The 18,606-nt window shown below is 38.3% G+C and overlaps 1 protein-coding gene and 1 long non-coding RNA gene across 2 annotated transcripts in view; both read right to left on the reverse strand.

Moving 5' to 3' along the window:
• Caap1 (caspase activity and apoptosis inhibitor 1) overlaps positions 1 to 18,606 on the reverse strand; it is a 131,266-nt gene that overhangs the window by 32,964 nt on the left and 79,696 nt on the right. The window lies entirely within an intron of this gene.
• LOC106025538 (uncharacterized) lies at positions 3,679 to 18,096 on the reverse strand. The gene is made up of 3 exons (XR_001199129.3): positions 4,728 to 18,096; positions 4,584 to 4,631; positions 3,679 to 4,465 (listed from the first exon to the last, which is right to left on the reverse strand). It is a non-coding gene; the product is annotated as an uncharacterized LOC106025538 (long non-coding RNA).

Consider the following 18,606-nt stretch of genomic DNA (forward strand, 5'->3'; position numbering starts at 1 on the left):
GGACTAGAATCCCAAGTACATCTCGGTGCTGACAGTCCAGATCTCTTTGCATTTAGCCACAACTGATGGAATGTATAGCATGCAGTTCTCAAGAGACAGGTGAACAAAACCGTGTAAACAATTTTTCTTACACTCAAAGCATTCACGACTTCTAAGCCAAAATTAAAAATAATAAACACTCAGGTTTTCTATATAATTGCAATGTCTCCTAGTTTTTGCTGCCCCCTCCCCAACATCTTGAGTCCTTTTAGGAAGAAATGCTTCTTGAGCACAGCATGGGGAGCAGTCCCACCGTTACTGGTTGTTTCTAATCTATGGGTATTGTTTTACCCACAGCCAGCGAAGGAGAGAGGAATGATGCCTGGATTTCCTTAAGGGAGTAGAAAAGGAAACTAAAATCACACAGTACACTTCCAGCAAGTGTCGCCCAGGGCCTACAAATAAATTGGAAGATTGGCTGCTAGGTCTGAATGTTTCTTCTCAAAATCCATGGGATTAAAAACTCAGTTTTCATTACAACAATGGTGCCATTAGCTCCCCACCCTGGATATCTCTACCCTTTACCATCCATGTGAGCCAACAGCAAGAAAGCGTTAGTAGATGCTGACACCTTGATGCTGGATTTCTTAGCTTCCTGAATTATGATACATGTTTTTATTTTTAAAATTACCTGATTTCTCATATTCTGCTATAGAAAGGCCAACTAGACTAAAAAGGTGCCCAAATAGAAAAGAATCACTATATAGGTTTTTAAAAATGTAATCCTCAGTGATCCTCTTACTGTGCCAGATCAAGTCTGGACTCTGGATGTGGCTATTAATGATAGTTATGCTGCAATATGAATGTATTTAATACTGCTGACCTGTCCACTTAAAAATGGTAAAAAATGGGTATAATTTTTACATCATGGGTTATGGAAATAACTTACAGGCTTTAGGAGTTGAATTTAGGTATCTCTACTTAAAAGAATTATAAATTTGTTTTTAGGTTAAATAGAACAATAATTATTTTGTGCTGTGAAACATATAAAGTCAAATATAACAATGACACATAAAGAAAACATCTCTCAAAATTTGGGCTCAAGACAAGATGTAGGGAGTCCCCTGACATCTCCCACAGCCTGGGGACTTTCTACTTAAAGTGCCACCACTAGAGACCACTGAACCTCCACCTTACAGATCTGGTGCTGAAACATGACAGATCACTGACTCGGTTGCTCTGAAAATGAGGCACAGCCTTCCCAAGATGGAAAATCATCCCTCCTCATGTCAGTCTTCAGGGAAGTTTGCAGATCTACATTGATGCCCACCACTGGAACTTCAGGCTTTCTCTGCAGGGCCAACTCATTACTGGACTATCTGAGCAGAAGCTGCTAGAGGCATGCAATAGTACAGCTGGCCTATCTCTCCTCATAGCCTCCCATTCAAGGGCTTGGAGGACGCTTCCTTGTAGTCCCCAAGTATATTGATCATGTTTCCCAAAACAAACTAACAGGATAGGAAAAAACACAGCATTGGTAGCTAAAATAGCACTTTCAGAGGCCTGGAAAAGGAGCTGGAGGCGTTAGGGTAGGAAGAGGATGAAGTAAGGATAACAAGTGTGAATACCTGATAAGGTTTGTAAGCCCCACAAAGCTGCAGCTGGGATGTGGTTATCTTAACCCGAGTACAGTGCTCCACGGAGCTCTTTATTACCTGCACTTTGATTTCTTTACACTATGTGATTTTTGCGTATCTAATCACTGAACTTTAAAGCCCCATATGGATACTCACTGATGTAGCTCAACCACAATAGATACTCCCTCCAAAGAATAGTTCTAGCATTTGTAAGTAAAGATAAACCCTTATTTCTTAATAATTCCTACAGAATTACATGCTATTACCTACCCTTGGATTACCACTTTTTTTTTCCCTTTCTTTTTCTTTCTCTTTTTGTTTTTGCATTTTTCCAAACAGAGTGTCTCACACTGTTGCTATGTCCTTCAGGTGGGCCTCAAACTCACTAGGTAGCCCAGGCTGACCTTGAACTCACGGTGATACTCCTGCCTCAGTCTCCTAAGTGCTGGATTACAGGCATTTACCACCACATCCAGCTAGATAACCACTCTTTAAAGGAGGCAGCAAGTCCTCCACAGGGAAAACAGTACTTCACATATCTATTCCTACTGTGGTCGTACATTATTGGTGGTGACATGGTAACCTAGGTGCTTTGGGACTTTAATAAGTATAGGACTTGGTAAACTCTCTCCTTTAATTTAAGATACCATGAGGTCAATACCATTATTTTCAGTTTAGAGCTGAGGAAATCAGAGCTCATAATATTCAATAACTTGACAAGAATCACATTGTTAAGAAACGGTATTCTTAACATTGATAATGTGGATCGAACTAAGATCTGTGTATCTGTCAGATCCCAGAAAAAGAAAAAAAAACCCTCCTAATCTTAATCATCATGGTTTAATAAAGCTGTATCTTAGTGGAACCAATAAAGTTATGTGAGCTTTACACTTTGAGTGCTTCCCTCAAGGGGTACCTAGACAGAACTGGATGTTAAAAAAAAAAAAAACATAAACCTCATCCTTTAGGCAAAAATGGATGCAAAAACTTGCAGAAAACTTCCATAATACCCACTCTGACAGGTGGTAGCCTCTCCCATCAGGAGAGAATGAAAATTGTGCTCCCAAATAATAAGTGAATTCCCGTATCTTCAATATGGGCCCCAGAAGCCTCCTTCAAATAATCGCTGTTTACACAGAGTAGAGAATGTGCAGGAGTGACAGACCCGGGTTGAAATTTGAATTCTAGTTGGTCAAGTTACTTACCTCTCTACATCTTAGGTTCCTCATCCATATAATGGACATTGCAATAATATAAAAAGTCTTAGTTCTCTTTAATCTTAGCATGTCATTGTGGATTTAGTTTCCACTTATCTCGTAGCTAAAGATGTTGAGGATTCTTACTTGCCACTGGTGGGTCCTCCCTGGCAAACTGGCAAATATTACCCATTTTTTAAAAATTGGATTGTTTTCTTCTTAGTGTTGGCTTTTGAATTCTAAAAGTAAATTCTGGATATAACCGAGCATCAGTGAGGATAGAAAACTAGGGCTCTCATCTAGTGTCAGTGGAAACAGAAAATTGTAGGGCCACTTTCAAACTGCTTGGCAGTTGATGAAAAAGTAAAACAGCGACTTACAGGACAGGCAGGCCATTCTACTGCGGGGTTGTACTCAAGAGAAATGAAAACATATGTCCAAAAATAAACACTTGCAGGTAAATATTCATAGCAACTTTATTCATAATAGCCTCAAACTAGAAATGATGCTGATGTCATCAACTACTAAATGGATAAACTATAGAATAGCCATCCAAAGGCATGCGATGACCTATAGAAAGCAGTAAGGTACTGATAAGTCTCAATTATGCTGAATGAAAAAGTCAGAAAAATTATATGACCCCATTTATATAAAATTCTACAAGTGAAAATTAATCCACAATGACAGAAACAGATCAGATGATGCCTGGGGACAGAAAGAGGACACAGGATAGGGAGAGAAAGAAGACAAAGGAGCAAAAGAAAACCATCAGAGATGATGGACATCTTCATCTTCTTCATAATGGCGATAGCTTTCTGGTATGTATATACATATGTCAAAATATAGCAAATGATATTCTTTAGAAATGTGGGGGGTTTTCATTTTTTATTTTAAAGATAATAAAATTCAACAAATCAAAACAGAACAAAGCCAATCAACAAAGCAGCAAAATTGGTACAGAACTTCAAAGCAGGATTTTAGGAAAACAACAGTAGCTACCCATAGTCTCTATCTTGTTATCTTCACAATAGTTGTCCATTCCATCAAGAATAGCAAAATCAAACCAAAAACGAAACAATAAAACCAATCAAAACAGAATATTGAATTGAAGCAAAACAATCAGAACAAAGCAAAAGAGTGAGAACAATACTGGATTTCAACGACAGACAGAAGGAAATCTCCCATATTTGCTATATTGCATACTGTCTGCTGGCCCCAGGCCTGCAAAATCAACCAAACAACACAAGCATTTAGTTGTTTTTGTACCTTAGTTGCTATCAACTCAGCCTGTGCTCTGAACCAGCCAGTTGCTTACAGGGAGGGGGATTTTGCGGTTGATTTTCAGCCTGCACACTGGTAGGCTCATGAGGGGCACTGAGTTTTCTCTTTCTGGACCCCACATGGCTTGCAAGGCTTTACCAGAAAGGCTGGCTAGTTGCCTCATTGTTTGGCTCCTCCCAGTCTCAGCATGGCCAACTCTAAATATGTGTTTATTATCTGTCAATGACCCTTAAAGTCTTAAAATTTTATTACTTGTAAACATTCTCTTGGCCTGAAAATTGCTCCTGATACAGAAAACTTCCCAGTAGTTAGGCTTGTAATACATGGTCCTGCTGCATTCTTGATCACGATGACCCATTTGATATCAGGCCACTAAATGAAGAGAAATGAAAAGGTCAACATTCTAGAGAAAAGGTCCATTGTGCTCTGCACCTGAGATCCCAGGGGGCCCCTGGTCTGGTCCATCCAAAAGCTGGTTGTTTTAACTTACATTTTAAGATCTGAATCAATAAATTCTAGCCAGAATGTTTTTTGGAACCTGGGGAAAAATGAAATTTATAGTTAATTCATTTCATTATTATTTCTTATGCTTTCTATTACAAATGGCCAATATCTATACTTTAAAAAAAAATACCATGTTCAACCAGGTCGATGGGTCACTCATCCATCCATCCTTCACTGAATAGGTTTTTATCCAATGGTGCAGCATCATGTGACAGGCACTGTACAGATTCACATTTTATTCAAATGACATAAAAGCCTGTATAGCAGTCTCATGTTTATAGTCGAGAAAGCTCAGACTCAGGGGTTTGGTTACTTACTTAAAATCAAAACCTTTCTGTAGATACTGGATCCAGATTTAAGCCCAGGACTGTCTAACTCTAGAAGCCATACTTACCCATTATCCACATCTGTGCTTTGCTAGAAGTAAGCCTTTCCATCGGCACTGAGCCAGGATCCAGTCATGGCGGCTTGTGGCTCGGGAGCCTGGGATCCCAGAGGCTTCCTTGGTTCTGCCTCATAGCTAACAGGAGAATCTGCTGACTGCAGCTCAAGCGCATGGCCCTCCAGGAATGGGTCCCAGGAAACAATGAATTATCTACGCTGGTGGGCAGGGACCACCAGTGTGTTGACATCTGTTACCTAGTAATGACTTTTCATTGTAACAAAGGAGAGCACAATCATGAAAATAATTACAAATCAAAAGATAATGGGGCTGCCTTGTCTTCCCAAGAGTGGAATGAGCACCAATGCAAAGCTTGAGCTTCAAGTCCCTTTCACATGGATGCACTGCAAACCATTTCAGTTTTACTGGTTCAGGTTAAAAAGACCTCATAAAATGTTCTTTTCCTTAGGAAAATGAGTCTCCAGAGCATGGCATTTTCATATTTTATTTTAGAGATTTCAGGGTAGTTTGGTGTGTTACTCTTGAATAGAAAATAAAATGAAAGGAAAAAATCCTTGAATCTTTACCTAGATATCCTTGTAATCTAATTATAGAAATAAGAAAACTGCCCAAAACTCATGTGTACTGAAAATCACTACAGTGTCCTTTATAAGAAGAAAAAGTTAAAGCAAGCATTAAATAATCTGATAATGTCAACCAAACATATGCATATACACAAACAAAAAATATACATACTTTAAAAGTATTTTCGTTTTTTCTTTTTCTTTTTTTTTTTTTTTTTTTTTTTTTTTTGTCTTTTTCGTTTTTACTGGTACCGGGGATCAAACTCATGACTGCCTGCTTGCAAGGCAGGTACTTATGCTGCTGAGCTAAATCCCCAGCCCATTAAAAGTATTTTCAAATACTACACCACATGGGGAATATTTGTGATTTCTAAATAATCAAAAATAGGGTACAGAAACAGTTAAGCACCCAGCGCTCAGGAGGCTGAGGCCAGAGGATCACTGCAAGTCTAAGGTCAGCCTGGGCTACAAGGTGAGTTCAAGCCAACCTGAATTGCATAGCAAAGCCCCGTCTCAAAAAAAAAAAAAAAAAATTGTTAAGCAGTCTGATACTAAAATGTGCATGGTGTTTATGAATGTGTGTTAGTGTGGGAATGCATATGTGCGGGGATGTTGTACCCAGGACCTCATGCATGCTAGGAAAGCCTGTTCCTAAACATTACCTATAGACAAGTACAGGTAAAATGTTTTCCCTCTCATCTACATATTTTATCCATTATTAAAATATATATGTTAAAAGTAATATAATAAAAGACACATAAAGTGAAAAAACTTCTAAAATCTAAATAAAATCTCTAGTCAATAATAATATACCTATATTAATACCTTAGTTTTAATATGCTGTCACTATGTAAGATGTTAATGTCACAGTAGGCTGAGTGAAAAGTATATGGGAATTCTATTCTGTCATTGCAACTTTTCTATAAATGAAAAATTATTTTTTGAAATAAAGTTATTTTGGAAATGCATAAATGGTAAGCCACAGTATGAATCATAGTAGGAGAAATGTTATTCTTCATTATCTGTTAGGGTTGCAATAATCTAACACACTTAAGTCATTTTATTTCCTCCATGTATCTTATTCTTACATCTAACTTGTAACTTCTTATGATCTAGAGCTCATCTTCCAAATAGCATGTGACCCCGCATTAGGCTAAGAATATACCAGCAAGACTCCAAGGCTCATTGATTGTTGACTTGTCTTGAAAAAGAAGACACTGAGACACCGAAAGATTCACTATTATGCTGCTTTTCTCCTTTCTTCAAGAGCTTATAAATAATTTCCATGTGTATTTTAGGTGAATGATAGAAAGTATTAATAAGTTAATTCATTTGAATGACATGAAATTGCATTTTTAGGCCAAAGATGTTTAGTATTTGTGTTTCATATGGATCAGCTATGTAATAAGCATTTTATGTCTATCAAGAGAGAACTTCTGAAGTAATACCTAACAAATATCAATGTAGGCTTCACTGCAATTACTATTTCCATGAGGTCCTTTCCCATAGTTTGGCACCCTGCACTCTTGACTACGAGCATTTACTTTTTCCTCCAAAGTTATACAAACAACAAAATTCTTCCCAGAAATTTGAAACCAGTTTTTCAAATGTCAGTTCAAAAAATCTCATATTATGGCATACTTAGTTGTCTTGACTGGTTGTGAAGTATATGATAAGTAATTCATCACTACCAAAAAAAGAGAAAAAAACAAAAATTCATAGTTGGTTTCCATTTGACTTGTAATATAAATTAGAAATAGATTCAGAGTGACTCCAGTAAAGCCATACACTCACTTACACCCTGGGAGAACTTACTGAGTGGGGAAGACTGAGGTGCAGCTTCCAGGGCTCTGGGACACATGCGCTCACATGTTCAACAGCACCCTTCAGCAGAGCACTGGCAGGGGGCCGCTGCGCACCAAGAAGGCTAAGGGCTCTGGGAGAGAGGCCTGGGAACTCAGAACACAAGAGTCCAACCGCACGGAAGAAGCTTATTAGAAAGAGAATACAACCCAGCATCTGAAAGGATATCTGTCAGGCTTCTGGGCACAGACATTTAAAACAGTGTTTTATATACTCTTTAAAATTAAATAAATCCATAATATAAATAAAGAGCAAAATAAAAGATGGTAAGAGGAAGGAGATGGGTCTTTCTCAAATGGGAAGATAATCAAAAGATAGAGGAAAAGGTAGGGTGAGGCAGGAGGGGGATGAGAAAAGAATTGAGGTGTGTTATATACACGCAGCAATGTCCTACAACAAATTGGTACTGTAAACATGTACTAATCAAAAATTAAAAATTAAAGAGTGTGTTTTTCCAAATGCAATCTTATAATTTATTCTAGAACGTAGAAATTTTTGAGTGCTTACATTGTGCCAGGAAGTGCACTGTTATTGCAATTAATAAAACAGATTTTGTACCTATGCACAAGACATCAGTTTTAGAGACAAACAATAAATTAAGTGAACACTAAAAATGAGTCATAAAGGGTACAAAGTGCACGAAATAAACAGGACAATGGGTAAGGAGATTGGGGAAGGATTCTTTGACGCAGCTGCATTTAACAGAGAGACCTGGTATTTACCTAAGTAGAGAGTTTTCTTTTGTCAACTTCCACACTCTCCTTGTAGAATATGCATGTTTCTGATTCATCAGAGAGACATGGAGGTATTTGGAACTGTCAAGCGGATTTCACTAAAAGTTGGAGATGTCTGACATAGAAGCAAAAGGTCCCATCATCACAATTATATCATTTCGCGGAAGACAGCCGTCATCTACATATCAGGCAACGGGGCCCAGGGCAGCACTTTCCTCCACACGTTCCTGTGCCTCCAGCCTCACCAACAGCACTGCGGTCTGATCACTCGTCACATCCCCGTATCATCCACCATTAGCATAAATCAAAGTTTCACGCTTGTAATTTATGTTTTAGCACTTAGACAATGCCTTGCTAGTTATTTTAAATAGATAAATCAAATCAAAATTTTGTTAATAAAATATTAGAAATGTCATAAGATCCCTGATTTATGTAACGATGTCTAGCATTTCTTGATCTTCATTTATTTCAAGTGTTTAGGAAGAAAAATGGTTTGCTGGCTTGTCCTGCTCTTATTTTTATTCCTTCATTTAGGAGATTGCATCTCAGCTCCAAAATCATTTTTAATAATGAGATATGCAATTTTTAACTGTTAATTTTTTCAAAGAATAGACATGATTAAGATTAATTCATGTAGTTCCAGATATATTTGAATAATGGATTAGTCTGCAGAGCACATCTGATTCATGTCCGATAGTCAAGCTTTTATATTTTAACTCCATCCATACATATAGAAATGTACTCTCTTATTTACTTAAAAGCCAGAACAGCCTGAGCAATAATGCAGGTTGAACACTGCTAGCAAGACCATAGCAATCTCCCAGTTTACAGATTGTAGACTTTCTCAGGAAGGACTGGAGTACACAATTTAAGATGGTAAACAGAGAAAATTGCACGTGACTACACAGAGGTTCCTGCCACAGGTAGAAAGAAAGCCAGAAGATAAAGATTCAGTGCACAAAAAACACTGAAACAAAAGGATGAAGCTCTGGATAAGCACCTGGGAGAGTAGAAGGGACAGTTTGCTCTTCCAGCGAAGAGCTATCTACATGAAGTCTCAAGTCAGAAACAGATTCTCAACTGTAGGGACGAAATTATTCAAATCTTGTACCTAGAAAGTCTGAGGAGCAACAGGATTGTGGCTGAAGTGGGAAACATCACCTTCTACATCTGTATGTAAATCATTCTCACCCTCCATGATTGCTGTAAGTATATGTATTATAGGTGTATGCACATACGTATAATACACATTAAATGCTGGTGGAAACTCAGGTAAAACATGTAATGGAGCTGGCATTTTAGGGTGGAGAGCATCCTGTTAAAAGAGCTTTAACAGGGGGCTGGGGATTTAGCTCAGCGGCATAAGCGCCTGCCTTGCAAGCAGGCTGTCATGAGTTCAATCCCCGGTACCCATAAAAAGGAAAAAGACAAAAAAAAAAAAAGAGCTTTAACATTTCAAATATTTTGGTATTTAAACAATAATTGTATTCAGAGACAAAGCTGAAGATCAAACTAAGATTTGTTACAAAATTAAAAATGAACCATGAAAGTTTAAAAACTGCAAGTGAAAATTAGTTTAATAGTTCCTCAGGCAGATGTTTGCCATTCTTGCACAATTCTGACCAAATTTAACAAAACAGAAATACGGGGAAAAACTTAACTAGACTTAGCAGGTAAGTCATTTGATCTAGAAAAATCTCAGGATCTTTAGTTCCTGTACAAGGAAAATTATTAAAGAATATGGCTAGTCTAATATACTATTCCTCCTAACCTAGGTTTTCTTACTCCTAGAAAAATACAGAACAAGAATATGTGTAGACATCTTGAGAACTGCTGTAGCTCTTTATATAAACACAGAGCCAAAATATCACCCTCCTTTTAATCTCTTTTTTATTATTATTCAAAATGAAAAGACAGAAGGTGTAGTGTCTTCTCTCATTTATGACAGTTTTCCAATACTGTGTCACATGCATCGCTTGTACTACATTTACTCTATTACCTATACTTGGTCTGCACACGTTATAGAACCATCAAAAACAACAAGAACCTGATAACAAAAGAAACAATGCTACAAACAGTGTCAGTTTACAAACTTATAAAAATTTTTTTAAAAAAAGAACCGCTTTCTATGCCCAAAGAGGCATACCTGGGGACAGGTATAAACAAAAAACATGATTCTCAGTAACAGATGAGAATGGCAAAATCCTTTCTTAAGAGAAATAAAGAAAAATGATTAACAGTCACACTTAAATTGGGCCAAGATCAAAGGGTAAAATAATTTGAATCAAGGACATAGAACTAGACAATTGAATGTTAAGACTTTTTTCCATTTTCAAGGGCTCATTTTCTGTAACTGATCTTCCAGTGATGATGCCCATACCATGCACTGGTAATAGATAAAACAAATGAATGACCAGAAGTTAAAAGAAAGAGGAAAGTCTCTGTAATCCTACAGCTCAAAGTCAAAATTCAAAGTCTCTATTACAGACTCTGTCTAATGAGATAAAAGAGGAAATTTGATACTTGAATCTAGTCCCAAAAGAAAGGTTACCCTGTTAAATAAAGCACTTCACAGCTCTCCTCTCTCTGAAGCTGTCCTGAGGCACCATCTCCGTCCACGTTCTCATTAACACAATCTCAGAACTGTCTCTGTCGTATATTTGAAAAAATAATGGAACCTGAATTTAACACTTGCAGTTTTAAAGCAGGCAGAGGAGGCTGCCGAGAGATCTTCCATCTTCCTGCCTAGGGACCGTAGGACTTTACCAACATAATGTGACAATGCTGTGACTTTGCAGTCAGGCAAAGCAGACATAGAAGATCTAACTTGCACAGTGATCTAAAGGGAAAGCTGTGTGAATTGTACTTTCCAGGACTCAGAGGGAAATGAAAACTGCCCTACTTCTCTTAATTCCTGGGTCATTCTGGAATCCCTTTGCTTTGTTGATGGGACACTTGGGATTTGTGGCCATGAAGAGAAGCCTCGACCACCACCTAGAACACAAGTAGGCACAGGTCACAGGGCTGAGGAGGGCGCCTTATCCCCTGCTCCAGTGGTGGCTTCCTTGGGAACCTCTGTGATGGAATCAGACTCATTCGACCTCAGTGATTTAAAACGGCCTTCCACATTTATACTCCAAAAAGGGAGACTTCATTTAAACTGCCCTGAACTAAGAGTATAAAAGCAAAATCCAGGTGTGTGTTTCAGTCATGATCTGCAAAGACAGTAATACCAGTGAACTGAAACACACTGAAGACCAAGGAGTATAAAATAGTATTTTACTAGGCTGGGGACCAGGGAGCATGACAGTTGTCCCATGGTCTGAAGGCTGGTGTGACCTTGCTTTAGGAACAGAAAAGTATGTGAAAGGCTGCATGTGTTGACAAAGCTCATAATCGCAGCATTCCTGAGGCAGGATAACATCTGCTGCGGACTGTCTAAACAATACAGGCACATTGATGGAGAAGGATTTGCTCCCCATTAAATTGTTCCCCATTTACCATAGTTGCTATTCCATACTGTTCCCCTACCCCATGCCCTTCTCACTTGCTAATAAAAGTAACTCTGATAACTCTGGTGAAAAACATAGTTATTAAAATGACAACACGAGAGACAATAACAAAGAATGCTTAAAGAATCAGTATTTTCAGAATGTGTACCTATTATACTTTTTAAAATATGTGTGAATATAAAAAGTAGAAGAGAATACAAGAAAAAATAAAATAATATGTCTTAAAGTGTGGTGAACTGTTTATCAGTTATATAGTATTGTTTCTAAAAAAAAAGGTTACACAAACAAAAAAGGTTATACAAAGAATGGATAAGGACCTATATATGCTATATATAACATGATACGTGGAAATCACACTAGCCTAAAGCTTCAGTCAGACAGTTTGGGCAAGTTACTTAGACAATCTGAGAATACTTCTTCATCTCTAAAATTAATGCATCTACCTTTCAAGAATAGCTCGAAGGGTTAGACTTATAAGCAAACAGCTACATAAGTAAATGCCTCTCACATACATCGCATGGAGAAAACATTCAACAAATAATCCTTAGCACTACGTAGTAAAGGTGGGAGAGTTCTGAAAAAATACATGGAGGTGAATTGGTGCTAGCAAAAAGGCCTCAGAGCTTTACAGCAGCATAGCTTTCACCCCAAAATTCAGACAGGGCAAAATGCCTTAGAAGACTTTAAATTCTTGCTGGGGCCAAATGGAGACGAGGTGGGCTGGAGAGGACAGAGACTTGCAAGGACTCCTCCCCAGTGGGCAGTGGGGAGGTGAAAAAGACCACACCATATCTGAACCACTGTGAAGCTGCAGGCAAAAGCTGCAAGCCTGGAGGAAGAGAGTGAGAAGCACAAAATAGGGAGACTAGAAAAAGCATCTAGAGGATTCCAAATCGGAACAGGGCATCAGGAAAGACATGTACCAGCTCCTCACAATAAATGTAATTGTACGTACTGCACAGAAGTGTTTAAAAATATGGGTAAATTCATGTTTTAAAAAAGTGAACAGGGTGCCAGGAATGTTCAAGTACTTTGTATGGGGCTAGTGAGATCGGGCTTTCTGGCAGTGCCAGGCAGAACCTAACAGGATCATGCCGATAGGTGATACGGTTTCAGGACCAAATGACCTGAAATTCCTGTAAGAGTACCTCAGCCCGTCTCTTCAATGTGATGGGAAAACTAGGTCCCGAAAAGCAAAAGTCTCTGGAAACCACAGCATGGTTCTCTGGTTCATAAATCCCGAGTCCAGGGCTCTTATTATACCTCAGGAAGCTGCCTCCAACATGGTTGTCCCATCACCATCACCAAGCAGGTTATTTTTTACCAACATATATTAAACATTTATTTTACTAAGATGTAGCTTTCCACATCTTAAAGCATGCAAACAAAATATAAGCACTTCTTGTTTTTGTTAGTATCTTGTACATCAAAAGCTTCCTACTGATTTCAAGTTATTTCACTGCCTTTAATAAAAGAGAACACTATATTGCTGAGCAAACTTTTGCTCAGCACCTACTGTGTGTCAGGCACATAAAAACAAGTGGCACAGATCTGTCATCAAGAAGCCTGTGCTACACGTTGGAGAAGGACATGCATACAAATCAGGGCCCCTAAAAACAAAGTGTGCTCTTCTTTGGATTCCAGCAGCTGCTACCAAATCTAATTTGAGGGTAGTCGTCTTGGAGTGAAAACACTGATTGACAAAAGCCCCCTTCCCTTTTTTCTGGAATAGTGTCTCGTTTCCACTAGCTTCTTCCTCCACCCCTTGCACCAGAGATCAGTTGTGACATTTAGATTTGAAATTCCAACTAAGTATCTAAATATACTGTAGTGTGGCCTCTTTGGTTCTGTGTGGTCTCCAACAAATGATCCTTCAAAACCACCAAAAGAAAGTACCCAAAAAGGGATCCTCCTCCACTGAAGAACAACCCCATTTGTATTCAAATCATACGTGCATATTCTTACAAGAGGAAACTATTAATATGTCTTCAGCTGAAAGCTCTGAGGTACTTGGAGCAGCTGTAGGAAATACTGTGTGCCACATGCAAAGTCCCAGTGGCAAAGGCCTCAGAAGCAAAATCAAAAGGAAGCTAACACTATTGAGGACCTATCATGGCCCAGGAACCACACTACATACATGTGTTAGTTTTTCTTTCCTTCTTTCATTCAGTTTTATACTTTAAAGTATCTCATATGCATATGATATCCTTTCTATTGAGAATGAATTTGGAAATGATTAGAACAAGGAGATACTCAAGCTATAATCACAGGAAAGCTATTCCTTTAAATTCCCATACACACACGCATTCTGAAAGCACCCACCATATTCCAGGTGATACGGCATTGAAGGAGACACATGGACGTGAACACTACTGGTTCTTAAAAACACAAGGTGGGTGTGAAGGATCCTAAGTACTCTGGTAAATTTTGCCTTGTAAACACATTCTTGTATTCAAAATTAAACAACTGACAAAAGTGGATGCTGGCATGAGGAGGAGCCCTGGAAGAAGTTAAGAACACAGTAGGAGGACTTAATTCACCCACTTGGCAAACTCTCCCAGAGAGCCCAGAGCCCTGGCCACTGATTTACATTCTTCTCAGCTGCATACTTGCCTGTGTCTATTAGACTATTAAAATATTAATAGGGTCTTGGTTTCTGTCACTATTAATTTTGGAAAGGAATAAGGACATGCCAAGCCATAGTATTGATAAATTTGCGGAATATGTTAATCTTAACATTCATTACTCAGCTAAACTACCATTTTTTTCAGATGGTTTTTCTCCACTAATCATTTTTTATATTTAACAATTTTTCATTTCCAACAAAGCAGTTCCTTAGAAATCTACTTACGTATGTACTTTTATAATGTTTTTACAGCAATAATTTATCCAACAATTGTTATACTCCATTACATAATGACCAAGTTTTCTGATAAATATATAGAATTAAGCCGAGAAATGAGTAGGAATAAAAATAATATTTTCAAGGTTTTAATTTTTAATTTATGTTATTGATTGGTTCATTGGTTGGTGGGTTTTATTATGGAAAAGTCAGCAAGGTCCAAGGCCCACTCTTCAGGCCACGAGAGAACGACAGAAAAGTTTCCCTCCGGGCTCCGTCACTAAGCTTCTGACACCAGTACCTTCCCTTCAGGGCTTCTAGAAATTAGCAACTTTCTGTTTGCAATGCCTACAACAGACCAGAGAGAACTAAACTATCTTTGAAAGCACATACCAAGACATGTGGTTTGATTGGTGTGGGGAGTTGCCTTTAGACTGAGAAAGTTGAAGTCAAAAGTTAAATAACTTCCCATGAACATGTAGCAAGAATTGACACACATGAAGGCTAATCTTTTCTAATTTGAGAACCTTGAAATGTGCCAAATTTAGATTTGGGGTATATATTTAACAAAGGCAAGCTCAGATATTACCCTTGGCAGTGTGTAAGATTCAAATATAATTGGAAAGGTAACTAACAGGAATTTTTGCTGTCACCTAAAACTTCAACACAAGTTATATACAGAAGAGCAACAGATGCAGTCGTTGGAATGTGCCCATGCATTTCCGAGGTTGATGATTCTTGCCCTCCTTGACAGGAGTGCCATACCTCTACTGCCTCCCAGTCTTCGAGTACTCCTCGGACTGTTTCCCACCGTGATTCCCAAGAGATCAGCACTTCATAAATCCAACATGGGAGGGTGGTAACAAAACGTTCAAGCCACAGTCTTAAATTAGGAAGGCTTATTCTGCACGCAATTACATTAGTACTATGCATACAACAGTACTCAAGAAGAATCAATGTTCAGACCAGACTTCAGATGGCTCTATCACGACTGGCTGCACCATCTTTTAACCTTCAAGAAGAAGGTTCTGATGAAAGGATGAGGGATGAAAGTGCAAACAGAAAATAATTCGGCTGATTGCCTTATCGCTATCACTATTTATGTAATACGTCTTAATGTGTCTTCAAGCAGTAATGGAAATGTTTTCAATTTGGAAACTGAAATTGCCTCAGTAGCATTTTACCTAAGTTGCCTACCGTAACTCAGACAGTAATATGTCTTTCTTTTTAACATGGCCAGCACTGCTCTTCATGGCCCAGACTACAAAATGACAAGTTAAAACAATAACACAGGCTTTTTTGATTGTCCCTGTTAGGCTAAACAACTAAAATGCAAAAACAAAACAAAAAACCACTGGGAAAGGCATTTTCAACTTTCAATATTGTGCAATTCATGTTTAAATTTATCATCTAGATTTCACCGCATGACCTTGAAGAAGCTCAATATTTCAATAGTAAAATGTAAATCCCAGTCCATCTCCCCAAAGCATTCAGTGATGAATTATGTGAAGGGAAACATTATACAAAATAGAATGCTCCGATACAGGATTGTGTAATTAACCCATGATTTTCCACAAACTCCTTTGTACTTTCTACTTGGGTCATTAGATATCTTTGAAAATCAGTTATTTTTCCAACGTTGGTTTTCAGAATATAACTGAACATTTCCGGGCTGAATGAAATCATCCCTTGTGGATTAATTTTATTATTTGGTAATCAGTGATTAATCCATGTTACTGCAAGGTAGGAAGTGTAAAGTACAAAAAAGCGTTGACAGCATTGGTATCCTAAAACTTGTATTTTTTCATTTAATTCCCAGCACAAACACTCTCTCTTAGGATTGACTGCTTCCTCTAAAAGCCTAAATGAAGAGATGGCAGGGCTGACTGAGTGTGGTGTGGCTGAAAAGATAAAGAACATGGCTAGCAAGACTCAGCTGGCATTTGTCCCATTAGAGACTGAACTACTGATATTCTTCAGGTCAACCTTTTACATATTATTACTACTGCATATGTGTTGGGAACCTTTTTGAAGACTGGGTCTGGTTCTTTTTGTCTCAACCTTACTAACTTCGCCAAAATAATACTATTGGGTCAGGCTAAGGACTGAATTGTATCACCTAAAAATACATTTGTTAAAGTCTTAACCGCTAATATGATGGTTATTTAGAGATATGACCTTTGGAGAGTAATTAGGTTAGATGAGGTCATGATGGTGGATCCCTTAGGATGAGATTTGTATAATTATAAAGGAGGCATAAAAGAGCTGGCTTGCTCCCAGCACTTACACACAGGAGGATGTCATGTAAGCACACAGCAGGGTGACAGCTGTCTATCTCATCAGAACCAACATGCTGGCACTCTGATGTTGGGCTTCAAGTCCCCAGAACTGTGAAAAAATAAATTTTGTTGCTTAAGCCACCAGGTCAATGGTATTTTGTTATGGCAGGCCACATTAAGGCAAGTGACAGATGTTTTGAGAAACATCATTTTCACAAAAGCAAAGTATTTCTAAATGCAGTGGGCAGTTATTTCATCTCATTCGTGATCATGAAAGTTTCATTTAACACTGCTTGGACAGAGTTCAATGCTTCCACCCTTTGCACAGCAAAGAGCACCATACAATTTGAGGAACAAGAGAGCAAACAGATCCCTTTTTCATAGATGAAGCCACTGGTCCAATTCCCTGCAAGTGATAGCCTACTCCAACTGCGGCAGGCAAGATCAGATGATCCCTGATCCCTCTGAGAAGGAGCTGGGCCCTGCTGTGGGAGGAGCTGCCAACAAGGGGGGAGACTGTGGGTTGTACATGTATCTACTGCAGCCCTTCTGTACCTTGGCCCCGCTCACAAATACAACACTCCACGCCTTCACAGCACCTGGTAAGCTGAGACAATTAAATGAAGACATCACTGGTCTCTAACAAAGAGTAATCTAAGAGAAAAAGAAAGCTGCTAAACTCCACTCTAACACACAGGTTTGTTCAGTTGCTACTTTGTGAAATTTGCTTCTTTCAACTTGGCTCTATCTGGTTTTGTTAGGTTAGGACTCATGCAAGGCTGAGAGGAATAGCTTGGTTTACCAGCCATCCATGGTCAAATGGGAAGGTGTTCCCAGAGAGCAGTTTCCAATAACCTGCCAATCTTCCCTTGCTAGTAAGAAAAATAAGAAGAATAAAAAGTCAATGCCATGCACAGAATATACAGATGGAAATGAAAGCTCTGCCTACTGCTGGGATATTTTTTTTAATAAAACTGATTTGAGTTTAATAAAACTGATCAATTTGAGATAACTGCTGAGATAAGCTTTTACTTTTAGATACATCATTTGTTTTTGTTGCCAGGCTCAAAAGGAACATTGCCAGTGTTTTTCCAGTGGCATGGACAGTTCTAGAAGAGTTAAAAAAAGAAACCCTACCTGCTTAATCTGCCAGAAAACATTTGAGAGGAGCAATCAGCTCTGAGAAGAGTTGCTCTGAATGAGGTATGCCCGGCTGCTTCGGGCCATGCGCTTTGTCAGTCTTTCAAAATTCAAGTCATTACCAGATGCTGATCTACTATAATATTGTGATATTTTATCTGATTACACTTACCTGATTGTGCCTTATCTGCTATTTGCCTTCCCATTCTTCCATGTATATTAAATGCAGGTGCTTTTATTATTCTGTCAGCTCAAAAGTGTTGACTGTTCTGAATATAAATGGGGATATTATATCATTAACTTGCTCCAAAAGCAGGGCCATTCACTGTGTAAATCACATGCCAGGTACCTGGTGGAGACACAATAAACCATGATGTCTTGAGAAAGAAAGTAATAAGGAATGGATAAGGAGATAAAATTTTAAGGCATTGTTAAAGAAGGGTAATCTTCAAAATCCTATTTCAAACTGGCATTTGTTGATAATATAACCTTTATATTAGAAACTTTTTAAATTCATAAAAAATCTTTTGAGGGAGCTAGACAATATGGGATGCTATCCCTAGTAGGACCACACTAATACTCTTTGGCTTGTCTAATGTAAAGAACATTCTGAAGGGAGCAGTCTAATCTTTTAGAGGAGTATTCTTTGCTTTGGCAAGTATGTTCTTACCCT

Source organism: Cavia porcellus, unplaced genomic scaffold (assembly GCF_034190915.1).
Source record: "Cavia porcellus strain 051 isolate PalLab524CR breed Dunkin Hartley unplaced genomic scaffold, mCavPor4.1 scaffold_1, whole genome shotgun sequence".
NCBI lineage: Eukaryota > Metazoa > Chordata > Mammalia > Rodentia > Caviidae > Cavia > Cavia porcellus.